The 14,097-nt window shown below is 43.1% G+C and overlaps 1 protein-coding gene across 1 annotated transcript in view; it reads left to right on the top strand.

The window, feature by feature from the left end:
* Positions 1-2,310: 2,310 nt before the first annotated feature.
* The window catches only part of ip6k1 (inositol hexakisphosphate kinase 1), a 45,915-nt gene continuing 34,128 nt past the window's right edge, over positions 2,311-14,097 (top strand). Inside the window, exon 1 of the mRNA XM_083939185.1 lies at positions 2,311-2,449. The gene's annotated coding sequence lies outside the window, so the exon portion shown is untranslated. The remainder of the gene's footprint in view (positions 2,450-14,097) is intronic.

The raw sequence follows: 14,097 nt of genomic DNA, 5'->3' as shown, positions 1-14,097 counted from the left end.
ATCATCAGTGTCGTGTAGCATCATCAGTGTCCTGTAGTATCATCAGTGTCCTGTAACATCATCAGTGTCCTGTAGTATCATCAGTGTCCTGTAGTATCATCAGTGTCCTGTAGCATCATCAGTGTCCTGTAGCATCATCAGTGTCCTGTAGTATCATCAGTGTCCTGTAGTGTCATCAGTGTCCTGTAGCATCATCAGTGTCCTGTAGCATCATCAGTGTCCTGTAACATCATCAGTGTCCTGTAGTATCATCAGTGTCCTGTAGTATCATCAGTGTCCTGTAGTATCATCAGTGTCCTGTAGTATCATCTGTGTCCTGTAGTATCATCTGTGTCCTGTAGTATCATCAGTGTCCTGTAGTATCATCAGTGTCCTGTAGTATCATCTGTGTCCTGTAGTATCATCTGTGTCCTGTAGTATCATCAGTGTCGTGTAGTAGCATCAGTGTCTTACAGTATCATCAGTATCCTGTAGTATCATCAGTGTCCTGTAGCAGCATCAGTGTCTTGTAGTATCACCAGTGTCCTGTAGTATCACCAGTGTCCTGTAGTATCATCAGTGTCCTGTAGCAGCATCAGTGTCCTGTAGCATCATCAGTGTCCTGTAGTATCATCAGTGTCCTGTAGTATCATCATTGTCCTGTAGTATCACCAGTGTCCTGTAGTATCACCACTGTCCTGTAGTAGCATCAGTGTCCTGTAGTATCATCAGTGTCCTGTAGTATCACCAGTGTCCTGTAGTATCATCAGTGTCCTGTAGCATCATCAGTGTCATGTAGTATCACCAGTGTCTTGTAGTATCATCAGTGTCCTAAATTAGCATCATCAGTGTCCTGTAGTAGCATCAGTGTCCTGTAGCATCATCAGTGTCCTGTAGCAGCACTGATGTAGTATCATCAGTGTCCTGTAGTAGCATCAGTGTCCTGTAGCATCATCAGTGTCCTGTAGCAGCACTGATGTAGTATCATCAGTGTCCTGTAGCAGCATCAGTGTCCTGTAGTAGCATCAGTGTCCTGTAGCATCATCAGTGTCCTGTAATATCATCATTGTCCTGTAGCATCATCAGTGTCCTGTTGCATCAAAGTGTCCTGTAGCATCATCAGTGTCCTGTAGTATCATCAGTGTCCTGTAGCATCATCAGTGTCCTGTAGTATCATCAGTGTCCTGTAGCAGCATCAGTGTCCTGTAGTATCATCAGTGTCCTGTAGCATCATCAGTGTCCTGTAGTATCATCAGTGTCCTGTAGCATCATCAGTGTCCTGTAGTGTCATCAGTGTCCTGTAGCATCATCAGTGTCCTGTAGTGTCATCAGTGTCCTGTAGCATCATCAGTGTCCTGTAGCATCATCAGTGTCCTGTAGCATCATCAGTGTCCTGTAGTGTCATCAGTGTCCTGCAGTAGCATCAGTATGTTGTAGTATCATCAGAGTCCTGTAGCATCATCAGTGTCCTAAATTAGCATCATCAGTGTCCTGTAGTAGCATCAGTGTCCTGTAGCATCATCAGTGTCCTTTAGTATCATCAGTGTCCTGTAGTAGCATCAGTATGTTGTAGTATCATCAGAGTCCTGTAGCATCATCAGTGTCCTAAATTAGCATCATCAGTGTCCTGTAGTAGCATCAGTGTCCTGTAGTATCATCAGTGTCCTTTAGTATCATCAGTGTCCTGTAGTAGCATCAGTGTCCTGTAGCTGCACTGATGTAGTATCATCAGTGTCCTGTAGTAGCATCAGTGTCCTGTAGTATCATCAGTGTCCTTTAGTATCATCAGTGTCCTGTAGTAGCATCAGTGTCCTGTAGTAGCATCAGTGTCCTGTAGTAGCATCAGTGTCCTGTAGTAGCATCAGTGTCCTGTAGTATCATCAGTGTCCTGTAGCATCATCAGTGTCCTATAGCATCATCAGAGTCCTGTAGCAGCACTGATGTAGTATCATCTGAGACCTGTAGTATCACTAGTGTCCTGCAGTATCACTAGTGTCCTGTAGTAGCATCAGTGTCCTGTAGTATTATCAGTGTCCTGTAGCAGCATCAGAGTCCTGTAGCAGCACTGATGTAGTATCATCTGAGTCCTGTAGTATCACTAGTGTCCTGTAGTATCATCAGTATGTTGTAGTATCACTAGTGTCCTGCAGTATCACTAGTGTCCTGTAGTAGCATCAGTATGTTGTAGCAGCATCAGAGTCCTGTAGCAGCACTGTTGTAGTATCATCTGTGTCCTGTAGTATCACCAGTGTCCTGTAGGTGGCGCCAAAGCGTCGCAGTCACTCAAATGAACTAAAAAGAGCCAAGCAGGCAGCGTTAGCTTCACCGTAATGACGTTAGCCTCCTGGATGTTTTTTTCCGCCGTTAATGAGTTTGGATACCGGGGACCGACATCCATGAATCTCTCCGGTCACACGAAGCACAAACACCTCCTTGAAGTCATCTTCGTGTCCACCGGGCGACCCTGAAGGTACGTTGTTGTTGTTGTTGTTGACAGCTCGGTGTTTCTAAACCGGAGACACTGCGTAACGTCAGATGTTAGCATCGGAGCTAACGTTAGCATGCGCGAAGCTTCTTCAGTGTCGATCTAACGTCAGTATTTTACAACCAGACACCGAGCGGCAGGTAAACAAGAACAAAAGGGTTTAAAAGTGAGAGTTTTTAATTACAGTTTCATTATAATATGATTTAAAATGAGCCTCTAGCTTACTTAGCTTAGCTAGCGTGTTGTCAGGCTAAGGTCAAGAAGCTTGCCAGTCTGAAAGCTAACGCTAATAACTAACATGGTACAAACATGGTACACAAAAATAGTCTTTAAATGTATTTATTATGGTGCAGCCACCATTAAACAGCAGGCACGGTAACCTTATGGTCAGGTTAACATTGAAGACTGGTGCCGTTATCTGGATTAAGAGGTGGGTCCATAAAAGTTTCATTAGTGTAAATACAATTACTGTCTTAATGGAGACTGTTGCTGCTTGGATTCAGATGGACTGGCAGGGGAAATAATAATAATATAATAATAATAATACGTTTATTTGATAAAGCACCTTTTACAAGGCAAGGCACGTTTATTTGTACAGCACCTTTCAACAACAAGGTGATTCAAAGTGCTTTACATTAAACAGTAATGAGATGAAAATGGCATTTGTTAAGACTTTCAAGTAAAAGTCTTTCATTTTTAAGATGACATTTGAGTAATATAAGTAAAAGTTCATTGAAAGCATTAATTGTCAATTAAGTATCACTGCAATATATGTTATTTACAGACAGTCACAAAGTGCTTCACATGATAAAATTGTTAAAATAAGATCAAAACAGTAACAACACAAAATTACAAGTGATGCACAGAGATCTTCAACAATATATACATAGATATTATTTTTTCTTCAAAAATCTGTCCGATAATATACTTTAACATGATTGCATCGTATTATAAGCAAAGATACATTTGTGAAAATAAAATAAATAACATTTACACAACCTTGATGATAGGTTTACTGGCTTACAGGCACTAATGTAGCCATGCACAGATGCAGTTGAGCTGAAGGATTCAATGTAAATGTATGTTTAACTCTAACATATGATGTATAAATACATATGTTAATAATGATCATTGTAATATCTTAGTATTGTATGCACCTCAAAAGCTGTGTGTATGACTTTAGGCCGCCCAATTTAAGATGCAACTCAATTTAATACAATATTTGTGTCCCTGCTTCGTCTCTTCGATCCTTGGCCTAAAATGTCGAGGACCTCTGAACTAGGTTGTTATTACTGCATGACATTGTAGGTTTGATGGTTTGTACTATACTGTTTCTTCTGCTGCACTGGCTGTGATGACGAACCGTGCTTGTTTGTGTTGTCATGCAACTGATGCAGGATTTTAAATTAACAGTCATTCATCACATCCCAACTGACGGAGGACTTGCACTTTCAGCAGAACTCCAGAGACACAACCTGGTTGTTGTTGCCATCATATCTTATAACTTAGTAAAAAAAACTGTACCTTTTTGTAAATATATATATTTTTAACACCTTTTTAAAGCTTTGTTGTGCATTCACACTATTTGCCAACTGCTGCCTACTGACTTTGTGTTTCCACTTTGATTTCATATGAAAATTTAATCGTATTAAACTGCAGTATAGTGACGATATAGATGGTTCGGATTCTCTGTACGTCTCTGGTTTTACATTTTCATAACTGTCACAGCTGGAATGACTGATGGCTTTGCGGAGGATGTGATGTGTATCTTGGCCTATGCTAAGCTAAATCTCCTGGTGGAAACAACCAGTCTTTCCTCCGTCGTCCACTCAAGTCAGCTGGTTCGGTTGTGATTGATGAGGACTATATAACAGTATTATCAGCGTTTCAGGGCCCTGCCTGCTTTTTCTCAACATTAGTGGATGTCAAAAGCATGTGTCCAGATCTCTGGGATTGATATTATCGACATTTTCTTTTAGAAATGTAGTTTTCGGTAATCAAAATGGAAGCTACATCATTATTTCACGATGAATTATCCCAAGTGTGTGGCTTTCCCTTTTTCTAATCCTCAAATCTCTTCTGTCCATCTGGAGATACGTTTGTTAAAGGATTTTTGGCTTTCCTAATGCTTCCCTTGGAGATTCATAAAGATGCAGCGTTAAAATGTTATTATTGTTATTGCTTTGGTCACATCTGGCCAAAACCTGATCCCTTTAATAATGTCAGTGTTTGCGCCGATATTAATCCAGTGTTTTAGATTCGTGCAACGGACTAGAAATCTCCATTTTCTATCTTGATTGCTCCTTTACTTCTTTCATCTCAGCAGAGCGGAGATGACGGAAAAAACATCCTTTTCCAAATAATAAACTTTTTTCTCCTGCAGCGTCTTTTGCAGAACGTAAACGAACCTCAGGCTTGGCGTCTGCACCTATAAGAGCAGCGTGCACTGTCGCCACAACATAAATAAAAAATGATGTGTGACGAAGTTCTGTCGGTTTGCTGAAGTATAATTTAGCCTTTTAGTCTATAATTTGATAATTCAGCCTATTCCAGGCAACCAACCAACATCTGGGGCGCCTCTACTTAAAACAACGAGTGCTCCATTCAGCCTTAAGCGAGGAGCTGGGGAAGTTTTGTGCCTTTTGGTTTGAAACACAGATAAGTTAGCTGGCTAACTTTGGACTGAGCCTGGCTCCATTTGCCCCACAAATGTGGTAAATCCTTCATATTCCAAAACAGTGTTTGCCCTCCCATTATATTAGGGGGGCGCTGCGCCCAACAGTACCCCATTCCCCCCTTGAAAGTCAAGTTCATTTTATTTAATTGTATTTTCTGAAAAGCATCAGATCCCAACAGGAGTCATTTAGGGATCCTTTCCTATAGAAGAAGAAGAATTACTTTATTTATCCCGCAAAATTGAATTTTTTCACTCTTATTATTAATCATGTTACACACACAGGCCCGAAATACACACACATGCACAAACAGGACCTATACATGCAATTAAGGAGAGATGTTAGAGCGAGGGGGCTGCCAGTGACCAGCGCCCCAAGCAGTTGGGGGTTCGGTGCCTTGCTCAACAGCACCTCGGCAGTGCCCAGGAGATGAACTGGCACCTCTCCCGCCACCAGTCCACGCTCCATTCATGGTCCACACAGAGACTTGAACCAGCAACCCTACGGTTTCCAGCCAAGTCACCTATGGACTGAGCTGCTGCCGCCCCTAATAGAACAGCTCTGTCCTTTTAGTAAACAAACTAAACAGCCTCAGGTTATTTATCTTCTTTACACGACAGCATGTTAATTCTGTCTCTACACGGTTGAGTTTTTACAATTCTCAGAAAACTCCGACAGCGTTGGAGATTCACTCGTTCAAAGATCGTTTTTTAAACTGTTATGGAAGAGGCTTCACCCCTAAAGGGGAAAACGAAACTGAAACTTATCAGAGATCTTTAATATTTAGTTCGAGAAGATGATTCACTCCTACAAAAAAAGTGATTTTTGATTTAACGTTGTTCTGGTTCTGTTGGAGAACATTATTTGGACCTTTTAGACTTTAATTATTTAAGGACATTTTCTGATGCCAAGTGTGGCTCATTGTGTGAAACACTGATTTAAACTGAGTTTGCGTTGAGGCTGATTATTGCTGTATAATTGTGATCCTTCTGTCTGGTGATTTTTAACGCCTTTTAACACTGATTCATTTATCCGTGTGGGGGTTGACCTTTAATACGAACCGAACCATTAAAGTGTCTAATTAAACACCGACTAGTGGTGTAGCACTGTTGCCTCACAGCGAGAAGGTTCCAGGTTCGCATCCCGGCCTGGGCCCTTCTGTGTGGAGTTTGCATGTTCTCCCCGTGTCTGCGTGGGTTTTCTCCGGGTTCTCCGGTTTCCTCCCACAGTCCAAAGACGTGCAGGTGTTCGGTTCATTGATGACTCTAAATCACCCGTAGGTGTGAATGGTTGTCTGTCTCTGTTCGTCTCTATGTGTCCTGTGATAAACTGGCGTCCTGTCCAGGGTGGACCCCGCCTCACGCCCGATGTCAGCTGGGATCGGCTCCAGCACCCCTGTGACCCCGACCCCGGGATAAGCGGTTGAAGATAGATGAATGAATGAATGAATGAATGTAACGCTAACAAAAGAACATTCAGGCAACAGCGCTGCAGTGGAAACACATAAAAACATGATTCCTTTAATGTTTTTGTCATTGCCATTGACCTACACTTGTTGTCAGCGTCATCGTGACAGTTTTATTATGAGTGTTGATGAAATTAGAGAATATTTCTGCAGATTTCTCTTTATTTAGGTTTTCAAAGAAAATGCTGATGCGTTGGATGTTTCTACCTTTCCTCCATGATTCTTTCTTGTTGCAAGTTTCCAGCGTAGACAAATGAGTTGGACATTTGTTTTGAAATGTGCGTCTGCCATTAAAAAAATACCACCGTTGATAAAAGGAATTGATAAACTCGGACGTATACAATTCTGGTTCTGAATCCATGTTGGTACCGGTTCTCGATTCCCTACATAAAGGACACCACCGTGAAGCAATGAAGGTTAAAAATCAGCTTTTTTAATTTAAAAAAGGAAAACTATCTGCATCTCACACACATCGGTTACACAGACTTAATTAATCACCAACTATTTTGATAATGGATTCAATATTATGAGTCACTCATTAAGAAAAAATGTCCAAATGATCCGATTCCAGCTTCTTAAATGTGAATATTTTCTGGTTTCTTCCCTCTTCTATGACAGTGAATTAAATATATTTAAGTTGTGGACAAAACAAGACATTTGATGATGATGATTTTTCATTTTTCTGACGTTTTACAGACAAAACAACTAAGAAAAAATAATAATGTTAATTTGGATTCACACGGCCTCTGAGTGAATAATAAATGTAGTTATTATTGAGGGTGTAGTTTGCAGTGGTGTTAAACTGGAGTGCGTTTGATTGAGGGATCTTTCTAATAACCGGCAAAAATACAAACGTGAGGTGGAAACACAGTTATACTGAAAACTTCTCATCAGCTGACTGATGCGTCGTGAGTTTGGGTTGCCGCAGTAATGGCGCAATCTCGGGTTAGTGGTGAGAAAGACGCCCAGATGGCAGACGTGTGTGTGGTCTTGGTGGTTGTTTTGACTGATCTGAGCCCCTGTCTCAGGGTACGTCCACACGATCAAAAACAACCTTTCCCTCCTCTGTTCTTAAAGTGTGTGTCAGTGAAACTGATATAAAACGCTGTAATACACATGCCAGGCCTGGATGTGGCGCTGTAACTGCCACAGAAACACACCCACAACGGAGAAGAAGAGACGAGGAGACGCTGTGGAGAATACAAACACCGGCGAGTTTCTCGCCAAATATGGTGACTTCCCAAATCCTCCTCCATCCTAGAGAGAAATCTGTCGACTGTTTCTGGTGTTAGTGGAGACTTTAAGTTAGTGTCCTCAACAAGCAGAGGGTGCTGCTGTGAGCCCCTTCCCCATCCCAAAGCACTCACAGATGGTCACTTTCTCTCTAGATTAAGCGCGCTCACACTGTCCATCCATACCGTGCCCTAGGACGTTTCACGGTTAAAGTCTAGTTCATTTGACCAGCACGTTTGCACATGTACGAGCACGAGGCCTATGCCGGTTTTGACGTCATTTTATGTGCGCCTGTTCGGACATAGAAAAAAGGAGGCACCATGCGCTGACATTTCAAACAATGGCGGTGAAAGGTTCACGTTGGTGTGATGCCGAGGTGGAGTGTTTACTGCAGATTTGGTCGATGAAAAGATTCAAAAACAGTCGACAAGACGCACAAAAACTCTGAGGTCTATGGAAAGATTTGCAAACAAAGAGACGCATCGCAATGACGTCATCAATGAGTGTGACGTGTTACGGCGTGATGACGTATAGGCAGCAAGAAGCATTTGTGCGAGGCCCAGGTAGTGTGAGTACAAACGGGCCTGGGCCACGGGCGAGAGGGAGGGGGGGGCCAAGTACCCTAAAGCACGGATGGACAGTGTGAGTGCGCAACTTTATTTATAAAAAGCTACTAGCGACCAATTTAGCGTCTTATTCCAACCATCAGGGAAAAGGGAGAAATATGTGGTCGGCCTAATTCATTCCCATGCAGTCGCTCAGAGTCCAGTTCAGTCTGTGGGTCCGTGTCTTTCTCCTCGCAGCAGTGCTGTTTAACGGTTTCGCCGTCCAGACGCTAACACCATGGGGGGCTTCCCTACTCTGGGACCCGGTTTAATAAGATGCAGTTTTCAGGCTTCGATAATGCCGGCTGTGTGTGGATGGTCGGCCAAAAAGGATACTAAAGTTGTGCGTTTACAGGAAAACGCGTCTTTGTGTGGACGGGCCCTCGGTCAGATGATTGTTGATAGGACAGATTGTTCTTCTGGTTCCCTCTGTGTGTGTGTGTGTGTGTGTGTATGTGTGTGTGTCACTCACTCAGCAGCTGTTGAGTTGTGTCAGGGGACATTGGCAGCAGCTGTGTGTGTGATTTTGTGTTTTTCCCAGTGGTGGTTTATGATTTTTGGGACTGACAGATGTGTTTGGGGTTTCTCTCCCACAGGGCTGCATGATACAGAAAAAGAGCCCGATCCCTTTTTTCTTACACAACCCTTTTCTGTTCCTTCCCTGCCTCGTCGTGCCAATAATCATCTCATACCTAATTTCTTCCTCTGTCCTTCATTAGCTCTCTTTTCTTTAATTTTATTCAGTCACTTCCTCCTCTCATGATTGTGCTCTTTCCTTCACTTCCTATCATCTCCTTTTTTCCTTCGTTACCTTTATCCTCAGTTTTTTTAACAACCTCTTGCTCTCCTTTTTCTACTTCCTGTCCCTCCCTTCGTCCTCCTTCCAACTTCCCTTTTCCTCTGTTTTCCCCCGTTCCTCCTCCACTTAATAGATTATCTATCACACTTGACCCAAGGCCTCTATTTTTATTCTTTCTTTCTTATTTTCCTGGTGTTGTGAGTTTCCCAGGATAGTGGTGTGTGTCAGCAGTAGCTTCCTCCAGCCCTTATTTAGCATAATTTAGCCTGGTTATGCTACGCTTCATTAATGCAGCCAGTCAGCAATAACACACACACACACACACACACACACACACACACACACACACACACACACACACACACACACACACACACACACACACACACACGGCCACTTTACTAAGTACACCTGTCCAACTGCTCGTTAACGCAAATTTCTAATCAGCCAATCACACGGCAGCAGCTCAGGCATGTAGACGTGTTGAAGAGGATGTGCTGCAGCTCAAACCGAGCATCAGAACGGGGAAGAAAGGAGATTTACGTGACTTTGAACATGGCGTGGTTGTTGGAGCTCTGAGTATTTCAGAAACTGCTGATCTACTGGGATTTTCACGCACAACCATCTCTAGGGTTTTTACAGAGAAAGGTCCGGAAAAGAGGAAAGATCCAGTCAGCGCACTTCTGTGGGCGCAAATGCCTTGTTGATGCTGAGGTCAGAGGAGAATGGACACACTGGTTGGAGCTGATAGAAGGGCAACAGTAGCTCAAAGACCACACTGACACTTTATTAAGCACCAGGTGCACCTAATAAAGTGGCCGGTGAGTGTATATCAACTGTATGTATGAAATATAGTATCCGCGACCTCGTTGTACCGCTTAGCTTTGTCTTCCAGCTCCTCCAGGACGATCCCGAATGTGTTTTCATCACAGGGGGGACATTTCATATTTCAGTGTGTTTGTGAGACAACCCTGATATCTTAACGTTTCACTTGGGATCCACATGCAGTAATTGGTTTCCATCAGCAAAGCTCCTATATGGCCATGTACACGCTTCTTTTAATCGAACTTCATTGTTGAGGCATTAGGCACTGCCCCCTCTGATGTTAATGTGGTTAATCTATTATCCGTCTATAATTAGTCCAGTGTGGACTAAATGTTGTCATGCAGCAATGTCGGCTGAAACGTTCACTGCCTAAGAGGTGAAACGTCCTCAAGTGAGAGGAACAACGAGGAGATGCAGTCTGATACTCAAATCTGAATTGTTTTCACCTCCTTATTCAGTCTGACATTGTGTTCCTGTTGTTTTCTTTGTGGGGGGGCGGACGGACTTGTTTTTCCCTAAACCTGGGGTCTGCAACTTGCGGCTCTTGGGCCCCTTTTCAGAGGCTCCCTGTAGCTTTGGCAAAAAATATATATAAACAATGTGTAAATAACGTGTTTTTTTGCACAGTGGACAAAGGAAAACATTTGATCTTGGTGTTCAAGGTGATATTGAAAAAATATTATGGGAGAATATGCGCCGCATACTTCGTCTACGCCCCAGCGCCTTTCCCTGCAGGGGGCTAATCTGGAGTTGGTGACCCGCACTGCTGGAGGACAACCCCCCCCCACCCCCCCCAAAAAAAAAACATTAGCAAAGGAAAATCGTGTTTCGTGAACATTTTACTTTGCTTTCACATGATGCTGGCTTACCTGTGTGCTTGATATGTGGTAAGAAATTAGCGAACAACCGCAGTTTTAGGACAGGTAACAAAGCCAGGTAACAGTAACTACATATAAACCTTTATAAGCTGTGACATCAAATATGTTTTGTGGCTCAAGACACATTGCATCTGGTGTCAGAGGGGGCAAAATGGCTCTTTTGATAGTAAAGGTTGCAGACCCCTGGCCTAAACCAACAGGTGCGTTTCCGCTTTGGTTGAATACTTGGAATGAGGTGGGTCGATGTCGCCGAAACGCCCCTAATTTGCATGTGAGACGCTCGAGTGGCCGTGTTTTGGCAAGTCCAAAACACTTATGATTTCTGATACATTTGGATGTTGGGATTTTTTTCTTAGGAATTTAATTCAGCCTTTTAACAATCATGAGATAATTGGTTTTTAATATCTGAAGACTCACTAACGTATTTTCATACAATTGATTATCTACACGATTAATAATTATTATGGCACAGGAAGTTCCAGTTTGAAACGTTGTTTTGGGAAACAACACTCTCTGTAACAACGTACTCGAGAATACACACACACACACACACACACACACACACACACACACACACACACACACACACACACACACACAAAGCCACTGCACCTTCGCACCACAACACACTCAAGATGATACAGATGTGCATTATAAGAAAATTCAGCTTTTTAGTGCTTGAGAGAAAAATGATGAATATTTTTTATTGTGAAAATATGAAATGTTTGAATAATGGTACAGCAATGACATATTTTGTTGTGCTTGTTCAGTGTTTGTTTTGTTTGTGTATTACGTTATTGAGTGAGGAAAGTAGTACAAGTCTTCTAGATTATATTTGTTTTCACCAAATGATTATTAATACTTTCAAAACATGGTAAAATACTAAGCGTTGGTCAGTCAACAAACACTTTTAAAGTGCCTCAAAATTTTTAAGTGGAGTGTTTTCTTTCATGTTACTTGGACATAGATTGACGTTGTGAATCAAACGGGCCACCTTAAGGGCGCACTCACTGTCCATCCGTACCGTGCCCAAGCACGTTTCATGGCTAAAGTCTAGTTCGTTTGACCAGTGTGAGTGCAACCGTACCGGGTCTAGGCACGGCCCGTTTGGAAGAGGCGGGCTTTTGTAAAGCACGTTTGCACATGTAAGAGCACGAGCACGAGGCTTACGGCAGCTCTGAGGTCATTTATGTGCGCCTGTTGGGACATAGAAAAAAGAAGGACGGACCATGCGCGGACATTTAACAACAACAACAATGGCGGCGAAAGGTTCACGTTGGTGTGATGCGGAGGTGGAGTGTTTACTGCAGGTTTTGTCGATGAAAAGATTCAAAAACAGTCGACAAGCCGCACAAAAACTTCGAGGTCTATGGAAAGATTTGTAAACAAAGTGACGCATCGCAATGACGTCAATCAATGCGTGTGACGTGTTACGGCGTGATGATGTATAGGCAGGAAAGAAGCATTCGCGCCCAGGCCCAGGTAGTGTGAGTACAACTGGGCCTGGGGAGAGGGAAGTGGGGACCAGTACCCTAAAGCCCAGGGCACGGTACGGAAGGACAGTATGAGTGCGCCCTTAATCACCAACTATCTAAACCCATTCAGAGTGATGCGTCACCTCCGTAGTCTCGTAAATCCCTCTCGGGCCTTTTTTTGGTAATGGAAACACGGCGCGTAAACGGCCATTTGAGAGGGTGTGCCCCGAAACTCTCCGAGGCGGACACTTTATAGGGTTAGTGGAAACGCACCTCATGTGACGGATGTACTCGTCCCTTCAGCATCATCTTCAGTCAGCACAGAACGTATGGAAGTGTTTGTTAAGAGCAGTAAATGTTTGTTGAAACATGTTGATTTAAGAGACGGTCTTTCTGTAAGTTGACTTAACAACGAGCTGTACAGTTACATCCGCCTCATCCACACGTCACCATTTCTGTCTCTATTTTTCTGTTGTAATCTTTCGGGTCGTGGCACAAGAAGACAACGTCGCCTATCTTTATCCTGCCTACAAAGTTCTGGCGGTTTGGCTCGTTGGTTTAATCAGGTTAACAGTAAATTCAGATTCACTCTCCGTCATGACTGTGGTCATCACTGCCCAAAGTTCAAAGTTTGACACCTGTGTCAAAGAGATGTTGGAGATGTTCATTCATTCATTCATTCAACTTTAACCGCTTGTCCCTGTCGGGGTCGCGGGGGGCTGGAGCAGATCCCAGCTGACATCGGGCGTGAGGCGGGGTACACCCTGGACAGGACGCCAGTCTATCACAGGACACATAGAGACAAACAGAGACAGACAACCATTCACACCTAAAGGCAATTTAGAGTCATCAATGAACCTAACACCTGCACGTCTTTGGACTGTGGGAGGAAACCGGAGAACCCGGAGAAAACCCACGCAGACACGGGGACAACATGCAAACTCCACACAGAAGGGCATGTCCTCCTGCCTTTCTGTGGACCTGGAACCTTCTCGCTGTGAGGCGACAGTGCTAACCACTACACCACCGTGTAGATGTGTGTAATAATATTTTTGTGTTACCATTGTTGCCTTTTGAGTCAATTTGCACCTGCTGTTTATGTGGCTGACCTCTGACAGATTATAATCTGAACACCTCAGGTGATTTAGATGCAGGTGGAACAGGTTTGTCTCTGTTGATTGTAAGCACGTTTAGTCAACTGTGTAAGATAAAGTGTTTCACAGGTGAAAGACGCCCTTTGCAAACAACTGTGGTGTGAAGGAGCACGTACCTTTTTATGGTGCAAACAATACTAACCTGTCAACATAAGAATAATTTAAAATGTTTAGATATCATGTTCTAATGTTAAATATACATCTAGAAAGCACACGAATCCTTGTTCCAAAAACACGCCAAGCAGCAGCTGCTCGCCGCAAAACTCTAAATTAGCCCCAACTTATAGTTCGGCCGCTCTTTTCACTCTTTTCACCCATAGGATGATTTGCTAATGCTTTGTTAGATTCATGTTAATATACATTTTTAGACATATTTTAATTAGACAAGAAAGACCAATAATTTGGGTGTTACGTACTTTGTTTGGAAAAACTGGTTAAGACACTTGTGGTCATTAGAGATGCACCGGTCCAGTTTTTTCCGATCCGATACCTGGGCTGATCATATCGGCCGATTCCCGTTACCG

This window comes from Echiichthys vipera (assembly GCF_963691815.1).
Source record: "Echiichthys vipera genome assembly, chromosome: X".
Lineage (NCBI taxonomy): Eukaryota > Metazoa > Chordata > Actinopteri > Perciformes > Trachinidae > Echiichthys > Echiichthys vipera.
This window is presented reverse-complemented; position numbering and strand designations above follow the sequence as displayed.